This window comes from Falco rusticolus, chromosome 1 (genome assembly GCF_015220075.1).
Source record: "Falco rusticolus isolate bFalRus1 chromosome 1, bFalRus1.pri, whole genome shotgun sequence".
In the NCBI taxonomy this organism is placed as follows: domain Eukaryota; kingdom Metazoa; phylum Chordata; class Aves; order Falconiformes; family Falconidae; genus Falco; species Falco rusticolus.
Genome location: NC_051187.1, coordinates 48,366,387 through 48,383,490, shown reverse-complemented (window position 1 = coordinate 48,383,490; position 17,104 = coordinate 48,366,387).

Genomic DNA, 17,104 nt, shown 5'->3' with positions numbered 1-17,104 from the left:
TCCTCCCTTTGAATCCTGTGGTCCCAACCAACTGCCTCCTCCAGATAATTTTCAGAAAGAATGAACATGAAACATTTTCCTGGGATTTCAGCATGTTGTGGCAAACTACAAATGTCAACTGTACTTGTTTAGATGAATATGTGCTGGATGAGTAATTACAATGCTTGCAGAAAGTAGAATATCTGAAAGTACTGAACTTTGTGCCCATAGAGTGGGTGCACAGTTAATCTGAGACGCTGAACAGATACCACCTGTGCAGAAGAGATCCTATACAGAATACCGTTCTGTGAACTGATTTTCCAGAATACATGTCTTTGAAGGAGGATCTGTGGGGAAAAAAAGCCAAACAACCATGTAAAATGAATTCTCTACTAAAAGTGTTTTAATACATCTGTAGTTGTTTATTTGTGCATCACACACATAATGAAATTTTTCTAAAGTTATTCTGAAAAAAAGCCAGTCATCGATTATTTTTTTCTGTCAGTCAGGATGTTCTCATAATATCTTTACACTATTTGAAAGTTCTGGAAACCTTGCCTTTACAATCAAGATAACATTTATTGAGCATTGAGTTACCCAGTGTTGTTCATGCTCTTTTGCTGTGCCCATCACCAAATTATTTGTTTGCCTGATCTGTTCCTATGGGAACCATGTGGTTTTAATTACATGTTATGACATGGGATTATCTTTTTGCTTTGGCAAGATTACATAATGTCATTCCATCTCTGCAATGAAAAAAACAAGTATTTTTCATTTAGCATTAAAAATTGTTGCAGGATAGGCTAATGATGATGCTTTCTCTAAGTTCTGTTAGAGTGGTATTTTGGGGCTTTTTGTTTGTTCTTTGGGTTTTATTGCTCTTGCTTTTTGTTCTGAAAGTATTCACATTGGAAAGTCATGCTGTGCTAGGCTCGTATGGTGGACCAAGGCCGTAAATATAGTCGTCGTGGTAGATATAAGCAGAAGTAGAACTGCATTTATTTGCAGTAGAAGAACAGAAGTGAGATGAAGTGGAGTATCATTCAGGATTTGAAGGGGTATGACAACAGCCTTTGTATTCAGAAGTTTTGGATTTCCTTTAAAAAAAACTAATTTGCATATCATAGTATACCCTTGGTTTGTAGAAACAGTACTGCCCATAGCTTTTTACGTATCATAACTAATGCATTCAGCATACCTTTGAAGAAAAAAGGCCTGCTAGCAGCCTATTTTTCCAGGAGGCATTTGTTTGACAAGTAAACCTTTGGAGAAGCTGGCAAGAAGCCAGAGCAGTGCTGGAGGTAATGCACTATCAGGAAGAAGCCTAGAGGTAGTGGTCCTATCTGCCGACATTCTTCCTTTGACTTCTTCTATTTCATTTTGTGATTTGGTGAGCTTTTATAGATCAGCAGGCAAGGTAGGTAGCTGACAAATGTATCAGTGGGGCTTTAGAGACGTTTGTGTTTCACGGTTACACCAAATACAGTTGTACAGTAGTGGTTTTGAGGGGAGTATGAAAATCAGAATATTTTGCCCAGGTGTTTCTTGTGTGGTTTTAGTCATGGGTGCTGCCATGGGCAGTGTCAAAGAAAGAGTTCGGTGAGCGCAGCGCTTGAAAAAATACTTACAACTGGCATTATTCTGGAATGTGCTATCTGAGGAAAACATGAAAGCCTGCAGAATCTGAAATCCTTGATGGAACTTGTCAGAGTTTAACACAATATATTAAGATTAAATTTGATATAATTTCAGGACTGTTTCTGTTTACGCTGAGAAGACCCTGCTGAGTAAATTCTTTGAATTATTGCAGGTTCTGTAATGAATGCTGGTCCTTTTTTTCCTCTCTTGTTTGAGAGGTTTTATGGGAGCTCAGCATAAACCCCTTACAATAAAACCCAGGGAATTGTATCTAGTTTCTGAAGTTTAACACCTTGAATTAAGAAAGATGTCATGGCTTTTGGCTTGTGTTAAGAAATTGTTATAGTTGTGATAAAGCATTAAGCCTACCTTTTTTTTTGCCCTCAAAGACAATTTCCAGAAAAAGTAACCTTGCTTTTATGACACACTGAGGATAATAAGGAGGGGTGGGGTGGTGAGGTGAAGGAATCCTTTTTTTTAGTGCATTCCTTTATGCTAAGCGTTTTTCTAACCTGACATAAACAGAAAACTGTAAGTTTCTAACATAATGCCAATACAGGTGTTGTCTAGATAGTAAGAAGGGAATGACCTCTTGGTTTCCATTTTATGTCGAAAAAAATTAAACTGTAGTTGTAATATTTACATATTTTCGAGTGTTTAACTTGCATAGTAGAAAATTCTAACATTATATCCAGGTTGGAACCAATAGCCTCATGATTTCATGTCAACCTTCATGATTTTCATTAAAATGTAGATTGAAAAGCCTATTTTCTTGCACAGTATTAATCTATGTTCTTTTGCATTTCTGTTACTCAAGTTGGACCTAATTACAAAACTTCATCATGACTTAAAATGACTCGTGGATTTGTATAGCTGCTTTTCAGAACCAAAATATTTCTGTTTAGACTTGCATGCATCTTCAGGCAGAACAGTCAATGACTTAGAATACAGGGATTTCTGTGCCATTGGTGACACTTGATGTCTTGACATTACAGATCTATATGTATTAAACTATTTTTTATAAAAGTGTGTACGTTGTAGACATGAAAGTTATGTATGAATAAAGTGGGATTGTTTTATAATTACAGTGCTTTAGGTAACGAAACAAATCATCTAAGACTGGTGTTCAAACACACACTTGCTCTGAAAACTTAGTTTAACTGCTGTTTAATTGATATGGACTCGTCGAGTAGTTGTAAGTGCATTTGCAGGAATTAATATTTTCTGCTTTTGTATAATCTTAGACTTCACTGACTACAGTTTTAATCAAGGATGTTCACTAGCTTTAAAATCAGATGCACTGATACAAGAATACTTGTATTCCAGTATTCTTTGTGGTCTTTACCAGTAAGCAAATCTAACCTAACAGTTTCAGAACAATAGTTGTCATGTCATTATTCTTTTGCTAATCTTATGTTGTTATAGAAATTGGTTTTGCCCATGCAAGTGTTATGAAGAGAACTAGTGTCTCTCTTGACCTCATCTTTGCCACTCAGTATGTACCGAAAATAATGCCCGTGCTGGTAGTTTGTGTTTTGAATCACATTCAAAAAGAGAATGTTTAAAGGAAATTAACTCAATTATCCCCTGCCACTCACCTCTCATAGTAAGGCCAGTGGAAGTTGTTTGTGTTGCATATATGTGTGTTTATGGGAATAGCATTCCTCTACCTCTTTCATAATTTTTGAACATTTTTGTAAGTAAAGCAAATTATCTTCTGACAACTTGAATATCATGTTTGCATCCATTCTCTTCAATAAGCCAGAGCTAATCTCATTACAAACTGCACCTGAAATAGTCTTCTAAGTTAGGCTTTTTTGTGTGTGATTTTTGGAGATTTGCCTTGGTTTTGATAATTGCATTTGGTTTCTAATTTTTTTTATTATTTCTTGGACGATTTTTCAAAACATTGCAAATGTGTTACAACAACCCGGTGTACAAAGCTGTTCTGTCTGTAGTATGTTATGGCTTTTCTTTTAATTTCTGTTGTTGATTTTAATCTTTAAGGGCTGCGTTATTCATACAGTGAAATATTTCTTTCTGAATTGTGTCATTTCATTGTGTTACTGTCACACTATGCCTAAAGCAATTGAACAGCTGTCCTTAGGAGTTTAATGACTTCATTGCTCACTGTATTTGCTGTATTTAATTCTGAATTTCAATTCAGAAGATAACCTTCCTTTGGAGTAATTGGATCAGTATTATAAGTCTACTTCAATTTTTCTCTAAGGAACATCCTAGGGTATGAGAATAACAGGTTTTGATGACTCACTTTAGGACGGCTTTCACACAATGTTAACTGAACAAACTTCAGAATCTGTAAAGTGCAAGATGCAAACTACTAGACTTAAAGTAACATCCTTTTGTCACAGACCTGACTAGAATGCAGCAAGTAAAACAGTTGTAACTTTTTAATTGCTACCTTATTATTACATGACAATGGCCTTTTTCTTCTATACCGCCCGCCCCCCCCCCCCCCCCCCCCCCCCCCCGAATTCAGTTATGGTAAACCCTGTATTGAAGCTTTTTCACAGTAATATTATTAGATAGGGTGATCTATATTACTTTTTAAAAAAAATAATTTAAGGAGCATTCTAATTGGTTATTTTTCTACAGTAGTCACATTAGTGTCGCTCCCAGTACCATAAATTTAGTTATGCATGGATAGTCTTTAATCTTTCCTGATATTAGTGTAGGGTTGTACCCTTTTAATCCAAACTCAGGATTGCATTGCATTAGCATCTCTTCTAAACACAATTTACTTTAGTTTTAAGAAAAGCAATAGAGGAAAACAAAGTCACTAGAGAAAGAAGGAACTTTATCAAGGTTCAAGGTGTTCTGAATTCCTGTGAAGTGAATCCGTAAGCCTCAGTTTTTATTTTCTGTAGTAATTCCTAATCTCCCTGGGCTGTTTTTGTTGTTGCTGGTTTTGGGGTTTTTGTTTTGATTTGGTTTGGGTTTTGTTGTTGTTTTGTTTTGTTGTTTTTGTTGTTTTTTTTTTTTTTTTTTTTAAATAAGTTGCTTTGCTGTATAATTAACAGCATTGTCTTTTATCTGCATGTAGAAATAATTCAAGCAGTTTGAATACCACAGAGGTCAACTAATCTTTTAATTTTCATTTCTGTTTTTAATGGCAGAAGGACTTTTGCTTTGTTCTAGGAATTCTTTGCTAACCTTTTCTCTCTCCGAGATAGCCAGCATCCATGTTCTTAAGTGTATGAATTTTTGGGTATTAGTAAATTTTTGCAGATTCAATGTTTTCTGTCTTGGCTTAGTCACTGCTCTGTTTTATTTCATCATGGGCATAAATATCATGTTCTACTGTCACATATAGCAATTAATCCCTTACAGTTGTTAATACTGGTAGCTACTTAAGGAATGGATGGTGTTTTGGATATAAATTGTTGTGAGAGAAGTTTGACCCTTCTAGTGTTTTTAAGCTAAAATTTAGATTCTGTTATTGCTAAAGGAAAATCCCACGGGCATTTCTTCATTTCACAACTTTATGTAACACTTAGAAGTACTATAGTCCCATATGCATGTATGTCTGTTTACATATACAATATGTATATGTGTGTCATGTTACTTTTATAGCAGAGAGAATTTTCTTGTCTGCCTCTCTTTATGCTATTTATGAAAAGGCCAAAATGACAACCATCAGGAAAGCTTACATCAAATTACACACTGATTTGCCTTATGGAAGAAGTATGGAACAGTTGATATGGCTTTTAATGAGGGAGCGTTCCAAGAGATGCATTTCACTGTTGAAATGTGAAGCAACTCCATCAAAATCTTGGTATACTAACATGGTCCTACAAAAAAACTCTTAAATATAATGCATGCAATTCCTCCACTGGCATGGTTTATTTTAGCAATTTGTTTGGAAGATTTTCTATTTGAAACAGAAAATGCAAGTGTTTAATGCAGAGCTCTGCTGTGGGCAAATTCAGAACCCATGGCATAAAAGTTCACATTACAATTAACTACCAGTTAATATTTGTCTTATTAGGGTTATTTTGGTCCAGATTTAGGATCCATTCTGACATATGTTTTATTTCCAAATTCTCCTCTAGCGTAACTTAAATCAATTGCCATCATTCAGGCCATTAAAAAAATCTTTATCTACCATTTCTTTGCTTCAAGTCCAAATGTGATTGTATAACACTGGAAATAAAGAGACGGGGCATGAAAATACAAGTAATAGTAGGGTTACAGATTATGTTGAGATTTGATGTCAATGTTCTTTAGTTTTTATTACATTCAGAGATGCAAAGTTCATATAAATGCAGAGGTAGAAATATCAGTTAGTGGATTGATGTCTAAGGAAATGAAAGAAGAAGACAGAAAGTTAAATGATCCCAGGTTAAGACTTCTACTGTTCTGAATCTGTGTGATGCACACTTTAGTTCAAGTGTAAATTTTTTTTTTCTTTATAATCAAGTTAAATAGGCATCTCCTGCAGGGCTGCATATTCTTAGAAAGCTATGTGTGTGAGATATTTTGGATGGCTCTCATGCCCCCAGAACATCTTATTCGCATTTTTGTCTTGCGTTAGTTTCTGACTCAAGTCCTCAATCATCTGCTTGAGCTCTGATGGATACAAGTTCTTGTACCAATATTCAAGAACAAGATACTACTACTTCTGTGGATTAAACAGTTTGCAGAAAACACGTCGTTTTTCCTCCCTTCACCCCCAAGTCCCTAGCTGGGAGTGGCTCAGGCAGAGAGGTAAAGTGGTAAACTCTTTTCACCAATACTTGGAATTCTCCAGGGGTTTCATTAATACATATGTACAAATTCCTTCCTTCAGCATTTCTTCAAAGAAACTCATTACTTTCCTATGTGGTGGTAGGATGAAGCAAAGAATATTGATTTGTAACTGATTGGATTTAACATATATTAAAATTTTAAGTTTGGATAAAAATTTTCAGCAGCTGATATTACAGCTTAAACTCTGTTGATGAAGATGTGTCTGTTCTATGTGGGGATGAAATGGAAATGTGGATTTCACTAGTAATCACTGAAAACAGTTCTATAGCAAAAAATTTAGAGTGGGAATAATTGAAGATTACTTAACATGTAATCAATATAGCTGAAGGAGCTTTGGAAGTTGTGTATATTTTTTTGTTGGAAATATTCAACATCTAATCTGAATTCAGAAATGGAACCACAATTATCATGACAGGATGATATGATTTTATTTTCCAGATTTTTGATTAGAAAGAAACTCCAACAGGAATCAAACTGTAATAATTAAACATGTTCTAGATGTAGCTTATAATCATTCTGTCATGGCACGGAAATATTTTTGCTTTATCTACTTTCTTAAAAATTCTATTTCATTGCTGAGATACTAGAGTTGAAAGGAAACTGTAAGAACTCATCATCTTATATTTTTTATTTTCATAGGGGCTTTTGGGGAAGTAATCTTTTTTACATCTGTACTTAAAATCTACATATGAAAAGAAAAAACATTTTTGAATGGTTACTCAGAAACATGCAGACCAAGCTTTAAGGGAGACAAGAAAAATAAAAGCATTTCATGCAATCACCTTCAAATATTAGCCAAAGAAATGTGACTCATCAGTAATGGGCCCAGTCCTGCTCATCTTAGAAGTTAATAGCTTGCATTTGATTGAGATTATGATTAACCATGTGCAGACTTCACAAGGCTGACATACTAAGGAGTAGTTCAGTTTCTAAATCGAACTTTCAGTTGGTGGCATTTACAAAGGTGATCTTCATTTCCAACATCTTCTTTTCTTTAAGGTGAAGTCACTTATGTCTCTGGCTACTGTGGCTGTCTCAACAGCAGTGCCTGGAAGCATTGCTCTGGCACAGGTGCATGCCGCATTGCATCCCTCTTGCATGTAAGGGAGGGTCTTAACTGCGCATCATTTTCTCTCTTACAGCCCCTTCCCCTCCAAACCCTGATACCACATGAAGGATGTGAGGATTTGGCTGGAAGGAAGCGTGACATCTCCCAGGCGTGCTCTCCCCCTGGGAATCGAGGGACCAAGGCTGGGGGATGTCCCACAGCATACACCTTCCTTGAAGGCAGAGCATAGTGGATGGCTTTGGGGTTTCTTAGGTGTGGCTTTTGGTTTGGCTTTTTCTGGTGGGTGTAAGTAAAATCATCAAGTTTTGATGGGTTTTGATGGTTGTTTCTGAAGCTTAAGGTCTAATAAGAATCACAAGAAACATTCCTTTATGTCTGGGGTCACAAGCAATGCAGTGTGCTCAGAACAAACTTACTTGCGAAAACACCAGGGAGTAAGTTGATGTTTTGGGGGTTGCTGTTCATATACTGGCAATAGCTGTGGAAAGGCAGACAGTCTTAAAATAGTCTAGCTACAAAGTGATATTCTCACTGGATTAGTAAATATTAAATTATCCTGAAACTGATGCTTTCAGGACCTCATACGCTGTGAATCTGGTGATAAAGCAGCAGTGTAGGACGTCTAGAATTTTAGGCTTTGATCTAAGGAACCGAAGCATCCCACCCTACCACTGTCAAAGGACAAGAAGTATCAATGGGTTGGGATATGGTGCTGTACTTTGGATCTTGTTTGGAAACATTTTGTCTCTTAGTTTGTGAAGCTGGCCTTCATAGTTAAAACCATTAAGATTTTCCTCTTGAGTTTGACAAGACTTAAGAAAAAGCTTGTAGTTTGTTTTAATATTTTCAGCAAACTTCTGGTACATTAAAATTATTTATATGCCTATTTCTATTATTTTATTTAAAAAGAAAAGAAAATAATGCAGTTCTTCAGTAAAACATTAAAATTAACTATTTTTAGGCAGTCCTATTGCTACGACAGTATTCGTGCTCTACAATCAGAAATTGAACAGACTTTAAATATTTTTTTGTTTTTACAAGTCTTTCTTTTTTGTGGAAAGATGATATCAAAAGCTAAAGTTGGAAGAAAATTAACAGCCTGGCTGAAGGTGCGAAATCCATCTTTCTCACCTGCTGCCCAGTCGCAGAGGCAGTTGCTCTCCCTTTCATCATTGTTTCTGGAATAACCTTTTCTTGCTCATGTAACTGGCTCATGGCCACAGCTTCACAAGCTAGGATATGCTTCTCTTTGATCCCTGCTTGACAAAAAGGGCAGAATCCTGTGGTTTGAGCTAGTATTATGTGGATTTCTTCAGTTTTATCTATATATTTTTATTTCTAGATGCTGTGCAATGTAAAATATGCAAACCAGCAATGTAAAATATGCAAAACAGCCTGGGAATGTGGAATGTGGGCTTCCTTATCCCTCCTGACCACCGGGCAGTGGTACGAGGATCGCTCTCACCTGCCCTTCTGGTCTCCTGAGTTTGATACTGCTAGATGCATGGCAGACCAGTTTCAAATGAAGGAACTACCCCATAGTTTCATAATTGGATCATTCTTTGGGATTACGGGAACAATTGTTTTATCTCCACATGTTGAAGAAGTGTAGAGTTTGACTTGTACTTTTTGGCCAGGTTGTTAGAAGGTGGTCACCGTCTCATTTTCCTGCATGTTTTGGCTTGAACTTTATATGCTAGATAAGCTCAGAGAGCATGGCTAGAAAATTAAGCCCTTCAGGAGATGTAGGTAAAGATTGCCAAGTTTCTGGACACCAAATGATTTTGGAGTGAAAAGAGTAGCTGCCAGATCTACCAAAGAGGCATTGTTCCAGGTATTGGTGCAAAGGGTAGATTTTTTTTAAACAGGTAAAAAGATTTCAGAAACCTCTGGTGCTTGTGGGGTCTTGATTGCTTCTACATGCATGTAAGACCTTGAAATTCCAAGATGTTCCACTGCTGTTTTGGACTTAATGAAGAGTTTACTGCATTTCTAAACCTGAAGGAAGCTCACATCAATTTGCCTATTTATCTCTACCATTTTTCTCATGTTAATTTGTGTTTGGTCTGCCTAAGTAAACAGTGTACGTTGTCGATATGACAAAGTATTGCACAATAGCCTGTTTGGTTGGGTTTTTTTCCTTGTTTGGTTTCGTCTTTTTAGGAGACCCTCCTGTATTTGCTAGTTTACCTGATTCTACTTATCACACCAGCTCTAGAAGACTTAACACAGAATGCAGGATGAAAAAGCTGAAGAACAGTTTTTTGTAAGGGATATCGGGACTGTTTCTTAACTAGAGATTTTATCTGAAATATTTTTATAATTCTAATATTTACATAATATTTTGTTCTAATATTGGAAAATTTGCCATTTACTGTAGGGAAGAATTATACAACTTTTCAGCTGTATCTAATTCCATACCTAGTGGTTTAATGTTTCCATTTTGGTCCTGAATTTAGGTTATAATATTTCTTCCATTAGCAAATGTCTTCAGAGAATACATTTTCTCTTAGTCTTTTGGCTAAAACCACAACAGAATAAATGCTGCTTTGCACATGCTTCTGTATTGTTGCCTCTCTTTCCATGCAGATTACCTTATTAAATAATGTATATGTTATATGCAACTTAATAGTTTGGCAGGCCGTGGGGCCTCAGCCCTCAGAGTTCACAGGCGGGCTTTGGGGCTGTAACAGTTCCACTCCTCTTACTGCTGTGTAGAAGGGACATTCTGAAGCAGTAAAGAATGAAAAAGTTCGGCTTCAGAGCTTTTGCTTCTCATAATACATGATACCTGAAGCACAGTTTTCTGAAGGAAGCTACTGAGTCAAATCTGACTATTAGGATGTAAATCTTCTCCACTTTAAGAAGGTCCCCATTGGCCTCAGAGTGGAATCAGACTTCTGGCTGCTAGAAGATGCATTGGTTACACTGTGTGCTACAAAGCCTTTTGCTCTTGTAATTCTTAGCACCAAATTTTAACACTGATATTCTATCTCATGTGCAACAGGAGGTTTTTGCTGTGGTCAGGGAGAGCTTGTCTTCCTGATTCTTGATTTCAGGCCAAATCTAAAGAATTTCTGTTGGGAGTTTTTAAGTTTTGCTCCCAAATCCACACTATTGAGAGGAAACAAAATGTGCAGGTTGGCCAAAATGTAAAGTGGCAATCATCTTGTCTCAGAATAAAAGAGGTTGGAAAGGAATAAAGTAGTTTTCATAGTTTGCTCAATTTCAGGTGACCACGTGATATTTGATTTCCTGTCTGGGAGAGAGGGACTATTGAGGAAAAGACAAAAAATGGAAAAATCTCCCTAAAACACCTTAATGAATGCCATTTAAATCACTTCGAGTTTATCAACACTTAAGGTTTGAGATGTTGTTTCTGTACTTGGCTTCATCAAGCAAAAATAGTTTTTCCTCCTTTCTGTGATTCATATTTTGGAAAACATAGCTGTCTGAAATAACTGTTGTGTTGTCTTACTGTTCCTGCCATAGTGCAAAAATCAATTCTCTCAGAATAACTGATCAAGAGAACCCTTGAATACTACTGTTCATCCTTAAGTTAGAAAAAGAAATGTAATATAAAAAGAGAATTTTGTAACTTAGAATAATAAATCCAGCTCTTGAATAAGTGATTGAAGAAGGATAGAGAGGATCAAAGTAAAATATTTTGTAGAAATATAAACATGTGCTAACATTTATTGCTAACTATTTATTGATTTAAAGCTTCTCACCCTTTTTAAATTTCCTATAACATTTGCACTACTGAAATGTCACAAAGCATTTATTTTTACTTTTCTGATGATCAGAGAAAATAAGCAGACTAAAAAAGGTGTTTGTCAAAGCACATGGTAATTGTTTTGGTAACTTGCATACCAGTTGTCAGCTTTTTACTTTTCTAAGCAAGTTCTACATTTATACAGCAGCTTTTAATTTTCTTCTTTTACCCTAAGTACTTAAAGCCATTTTAAAATGAAGAGAGCTTGGCAGGGGGTGGGAACCCAATGACTGGTCACAAAAGATGTTTGTGTTGATTTGCCAGCCAACTGATAAATTTACCACCATATTTTAGGGCACTGCAAGGATGCTTCTCCATATAGAAGTTTTCCCAGTGATTTTACTCCTGGAGATTACAGAATACCAAGAATTCCGGATGATGAAAATATGCATCTGTATTATGATACTGGCAGCTGAAATAGCAGTCCCTAAACTCAGTTAAGAATTTTAATGTGGAATTTTTGAAGAACAAAAGCAATAACTATTAATATTTCTGCCATATAATATTAAGAAAAAAAATTTCCGAAACCAGTCAATTTCATATTTAAAACTAATTCCAAGCCACATCTCATTCATATTGTTCTTAAACTAAAAAGCACTATAAAATAGAATATGTTCAAAGCATTAGGTTCAGATCTGAAAGATCTTGCTGCTGCTAAGGGATGCTTAGGTGTGGTGGTTTGTTTTCTTTTTTTAATTTTTCAAATGGGATTTAAAATCTGTAAAAGGTGTGAAACACTTATTTTAATGAGAAAACATAGATTGCACAAGAAGGTTTTTTGTAGGAAGGTTCTATTCCTATTCTACATTTTATTCTTACTAAGAATAAGTTAACATCTCATAGCAAGAATTTTAAGAAAGAGAGCAGTCTCTGTTTTTTGGTTTTTCATCTTTCCTTTTATACTTGTTTTACTTAGGAAGAAGTACAGCTCAATGTGGGTAACTTTAAGTTTCCTTCTATATTCATATGCTGTCAGGTATAGAAACAAACAAAAAAACCCCCAATCCAGTAGAGTGCCAGGTTCCCATAAGATACATTTCTTCATTTCCCTTAAAACCAAGAACAACTCCATTGCCGACCTACTTTCTGTTGAGAAATTGCTTCTGTGATACGTAGGAAACAAAAGAAGCATTTTACAGCCCAGGGAATATCACACTTTCTTCCATGGCATGCTGTGTTAAAAAAAAAAAAAGAAAAAAGAAAAAAAAAAGGGGGGGGGGGTCAGGAGGAACAATGCACTTCCCTTTCCCTCAGAGCTTATTGCATTGAGAATTATTTATGCAAGCCTTATGGACTTTCATGGAATTTTAATAGCTGTACGGTTGTATGCACAGGAACGTTCTCTATCATTCTGTGCCAACCTAGACTAGATACCTACACTTTAACTGTAGGCTTATTGATAAGCCTAAAATGAATCAATTTTATTATGGGGAAAAATATCATAGCACTCTATAATTACGTCTTTCCACTAATCCATTTAACAGCTTTGGTATTTTATTGTATTCAAACAAATACTCCATTCTGTTATATGTGACAAAAGAGACACAACCAGTGGTTATTCACATAAATTCTGAGTATGACAGGACATTCTTAAATTGCATTTTTAGCAATGGTTAGCTTTTGGGTTGTTTGGGTTTTTTTGTTTTTTGGTTGGTTTTTTTTGTGAGTTCATCTATGTAGTACTGGCAGTAAGCATGTAAATTTAAAAGTTGTGGCTACTGAAACACTGTTCTAGAACATGCAGCTTCATGCATGTATGTCAAATATTTTTCAACATAATTATGTTTAAAAGAGTGTGGGTGGCTAACCATGCCTATATGTGCTCCTGATAATGTTGTTGATGAACAGATGAGGCAGGACTCTGGGCTGGGGATACCAGCCATGTCTCATTCAAAATGATGGCATGCCATCTTTTCTGAACACACGTTAGTATCTGTAGGTCCTAGAATTCAGGGACATTACTTCAGCTTGATCACAACTCTTGGGTTTATGCCAGGGCTTCCCACTCTGTATCTCACAGATGTAATATTAGTGGAAAAGAGCAAAGGGCAGGACTGAGAGGATGTTAACGGGAGGGCTGAGGAATATGCAGGTCTTAATACACAGAAACTACGTGTAATGAATTCCTCCAGATCCTTCGGGCATTGCTCGTGACTTTGTTCCAGGTCTATAGATGTTATACCAAGGTGAAGGGAATGTGTTAATAAGGCAGATGATATCTTAGTGGGTTTCCATTGAAGACTGTTGAGCCATGACTCCATCAATTCAAAGGGTAGAAAACATTTTGATCTTGGTGGCAAAGATTCCCTCTACAGAAGAGCAACAGTTCTTGCAGGCATTCTTTGAATGTCTGGCAAAACATGTACCCATGTAAGTCTGTTTTTAGTATTCTGGTTTTCTTCTTTACATATTAGTCAATATCAGGAGAAAGATAACTTAATCTATCTAGTTGAAGAAGAGTATTCACCCTGGATTTTTTTAATGGAAAGAAAGTGGATAGTTGTGAGTTAGCCTGTTTTAATTTCTAAACCCGTAGTAGAATTTTGTACTTTGACTCGGGTGGTCTCTGTGACTGTTGAAAAAAATTGTACCTATTTCCAAAAATTGTGAAGCACCTACATTTGATCTATTTTGTTTTAAAGAAATTATTGAGGAGGATAGATACCTAGGTTCAATGCTTGGTTTTACTGAGTTGACCTGTAGTCTTTGCTTAAATTAGACTTCCATTAATTCTCTCAAAAAGAAGTAGATGCTTCATAGTTATCAGTGGTTAAATCCATGTGGGTAAGTGTTACGGTGGAGAATTGCTTGGCCATGGCAGTGGGTTTTAAAATGCTTTGTTTGCAATCATGGAGTCCTATTTCTCTTAAGTGAAATTTTTTAGAGAAAGCTGATGGATATTGCATTTATTAATTCACGTGTACCTACTGTATGTCCATAGGCTCATCTGCAAGGTAATTCTGGTCAAAATAATTTAATCTATGTGTGCGTTTATATGAACAGAACAAATGAAAGTATCGCATTTGCTGTGAGATGTGCATTTCTGTGCATGAAAATGTTTTATTTCCTAACTAGTTGTGCTATAGGCTCTGAAATAAGTCATCTTTCTCTAAAGGAAAAGACCACTTGTGAGCTGAATGGATTTATCATCTTTGCTCTTGTTTAAGATTTAGATAGATATAATTTAAATCTGTATTTAGTATAAATCTAAAGAAAAAAAATGAATGCAGTTTGTTTCTGCATTGACCAGAATGTATAGATGTTAAAAAAAATTGGGGTAAATTATTATTGTACAGTGGGGTTTTTTTGGCATTTCAGGTGACTTTTTTTTTTCCCCGATGTCTTATAAGTAATGTAAATAATTCCTTACCCTTTCTAGTTATCACAATGGTCTATCTTTACCTTTTATTACTAAGGAACATCTTCTTCATCATAGCCGTAGTAAGTGTGTTCTTCTCTTACTGCAACTGTTTTCCCTATGTGTGCTTGAAGCACAGTAGCAGTGAAATATGAAGGAAACATAATGCTTATTGTCCATTAGACAACTTTTGTATAGTACTAAACAGAATTTTTGTAATTTTGCTGACAAAATCTAATCTTTCCACCCACGTTTCTGAAATTCCCTTCTTTTTGAAAGTGTTGTGTTTTTACAAAAAGGAAGAAAACACTGCTGTAGAAAGAAAAAAAAAAAGTGTGTTATGAGGTAAATATTAATGCTGACATTCTAATGAAGAGTGCATATGAACAAAAAGAAATCAGTAGGACACTCTGGTGTATATTTCCTTGCATTCCTTGTACCATTTGCTGCCTAATATTTTTCTGTTTTGATTTCAAGCAATAGCTTTTATAAATGAAAATGCCCAATCTAACAATTTCTGTTTCATTCAAGTTAGCCTGTTAGAATGCTATTAGAAGAAGAGGGTAATGGTGCATAAAAAGATTGGATTGGTAATGCAATAGCAATATTTTTTGAGATACAGAGCAACTACAGAATGGAGGAAAGGTTTTGTTTCTATTATTAAATGCTTCCTAAGCCAGTGAGTGCTTCAGAGAAGAGCAGAAAACAGTCATCCATTTCAGTATTAGTTGACTACACAGAAGTGCTCTAAGAGCTGCTGGAGGCCATGGGTTTCAGACCACAATTGCACCCTTTCGCAGCAGCTTTCAATGAAAATGGTAGATGTTTCCCTCTGTTTCACCCACTCCCTACCCCCAGCACTGTGAGTTGGAGCCTGTTCCCAAACCTGACTTTTTAATGGTTAGAAATATTCTTCCAATAGGCAGTTTGTATGCACTCTTTCTTGCTCCAGTGTTCTCTATAATAACTGTTCCTGCTCAGAATAGGGATAATTTTCATAGCTCTTTTCTCAACCTTTGTCTTGTTTTCTCTGTGTCCATTTCATAAAAAAAAAAAAAAAAAAAAAAATCTCTTACCTAACATATCCATGATTATTCTACAGTCTGTCTCTGGAAAGTCAGTATCCTATAATGATGTGAGTCTTCATCGTATGCGGTTTTGTAATAGCATTATGTAGTTCTCTAACATATCCAACATGCCTAAGATAACTATGTAGGGTACAAGGAGGAGTGAAATGGACCTCATTAAACTTCCTTTATTACCTTTATCAATTTTATTTTTTTAAATTTCCTTCTTGAAACTGATTCCCCCACCCTTGTTATTGATCCCCAAGAAAAGATTGGATGTTTTGTTTTCATAATGCAGAAGATATGCTTTCTTATAGTCATTTTTTGCCTTTATTAGGTGGCAGCATCTTTTAATTTTCAACCATGTCATCATTTGTAAATGAGTAATATCACTGTGATGGGTAGATAGACTTGTTTCTGATAATCAGGTGCTATTGAGTGGGTTGGAAATGTCTAGAAAGGACAAAGTCATATACTAGATAGAAAACTTAATATAAATAGAACATTGAAAATATGGTATGGAAAGAGAAAACTTCTTGCTCTACATTTAATACCATCATAGATCTCCTTTTAATGTTGCTGTCAGGACTGTTGTTTCTGGATGGACCTGATCAGGATATGCTAAGAGAATTGAAAATGGGCATGCATAGACAATTTTTAAAAAACAGAAATAATCAGATCTTTAAGAACAAATATCGTTGTAGCCAAATATGAAGATTTGTTAATTAGCAATTTTAATCAGTTTAAAAGTAAATGTAGAGTGCTGTATTACAGAGTAATTGGGGTAGAGGAATGACAGCTGTATTTTTGTTAAGGACTGCTATGTAAAAGTGTGTAATACTTCTGTAGTGATGTAAATGTAGTTCCCCTTAATTAAGCTGATTGATAGCAATCTAAGAATACAAAAGCCAGTGTAAAGGTGTCAAAGCAGCTGCTCTAGGTTTTATCAGGAAAGGAGCCAGCCTGGAGAATCAGAGTTATAACAGGTTCCCTTATGGACCCTGGATAAAAGGCCAGTGGCATAAAGAGAAAAGATTTTTTGCTATTTGGTTTTCTAACAGACTTTAGAATAGGAAGTATTAGTGTAATGGAAAAAAAAATGTTTTCTTTATCATACTGCCCTTCTTTTCAGTACTGCTCCATAGGAGGATGAAATTCGATGGATGAGGAGGGGATTGATCTTGTGCAACTTAAGGTGATACAATTATGTTTGTTGCTATTGAAAAGTCAGTCTCTTTCTGAACCACCAGAGGATATGGCTTGTGAACTGAGACAGTTCCTCCTCCCACACTTAACCACTTGGCTAACAACTGCAGTTTCACTTCTTGTTCTTAACTGGTGAGAAGTAGACCTTAATTTCTGAACTAAGGAAAACTTCACAGGTGGTATTTTTTATTCTTGAGACTATATATAATTAATTAGAAATGTTTTCAGATGCTTTAAGGTGT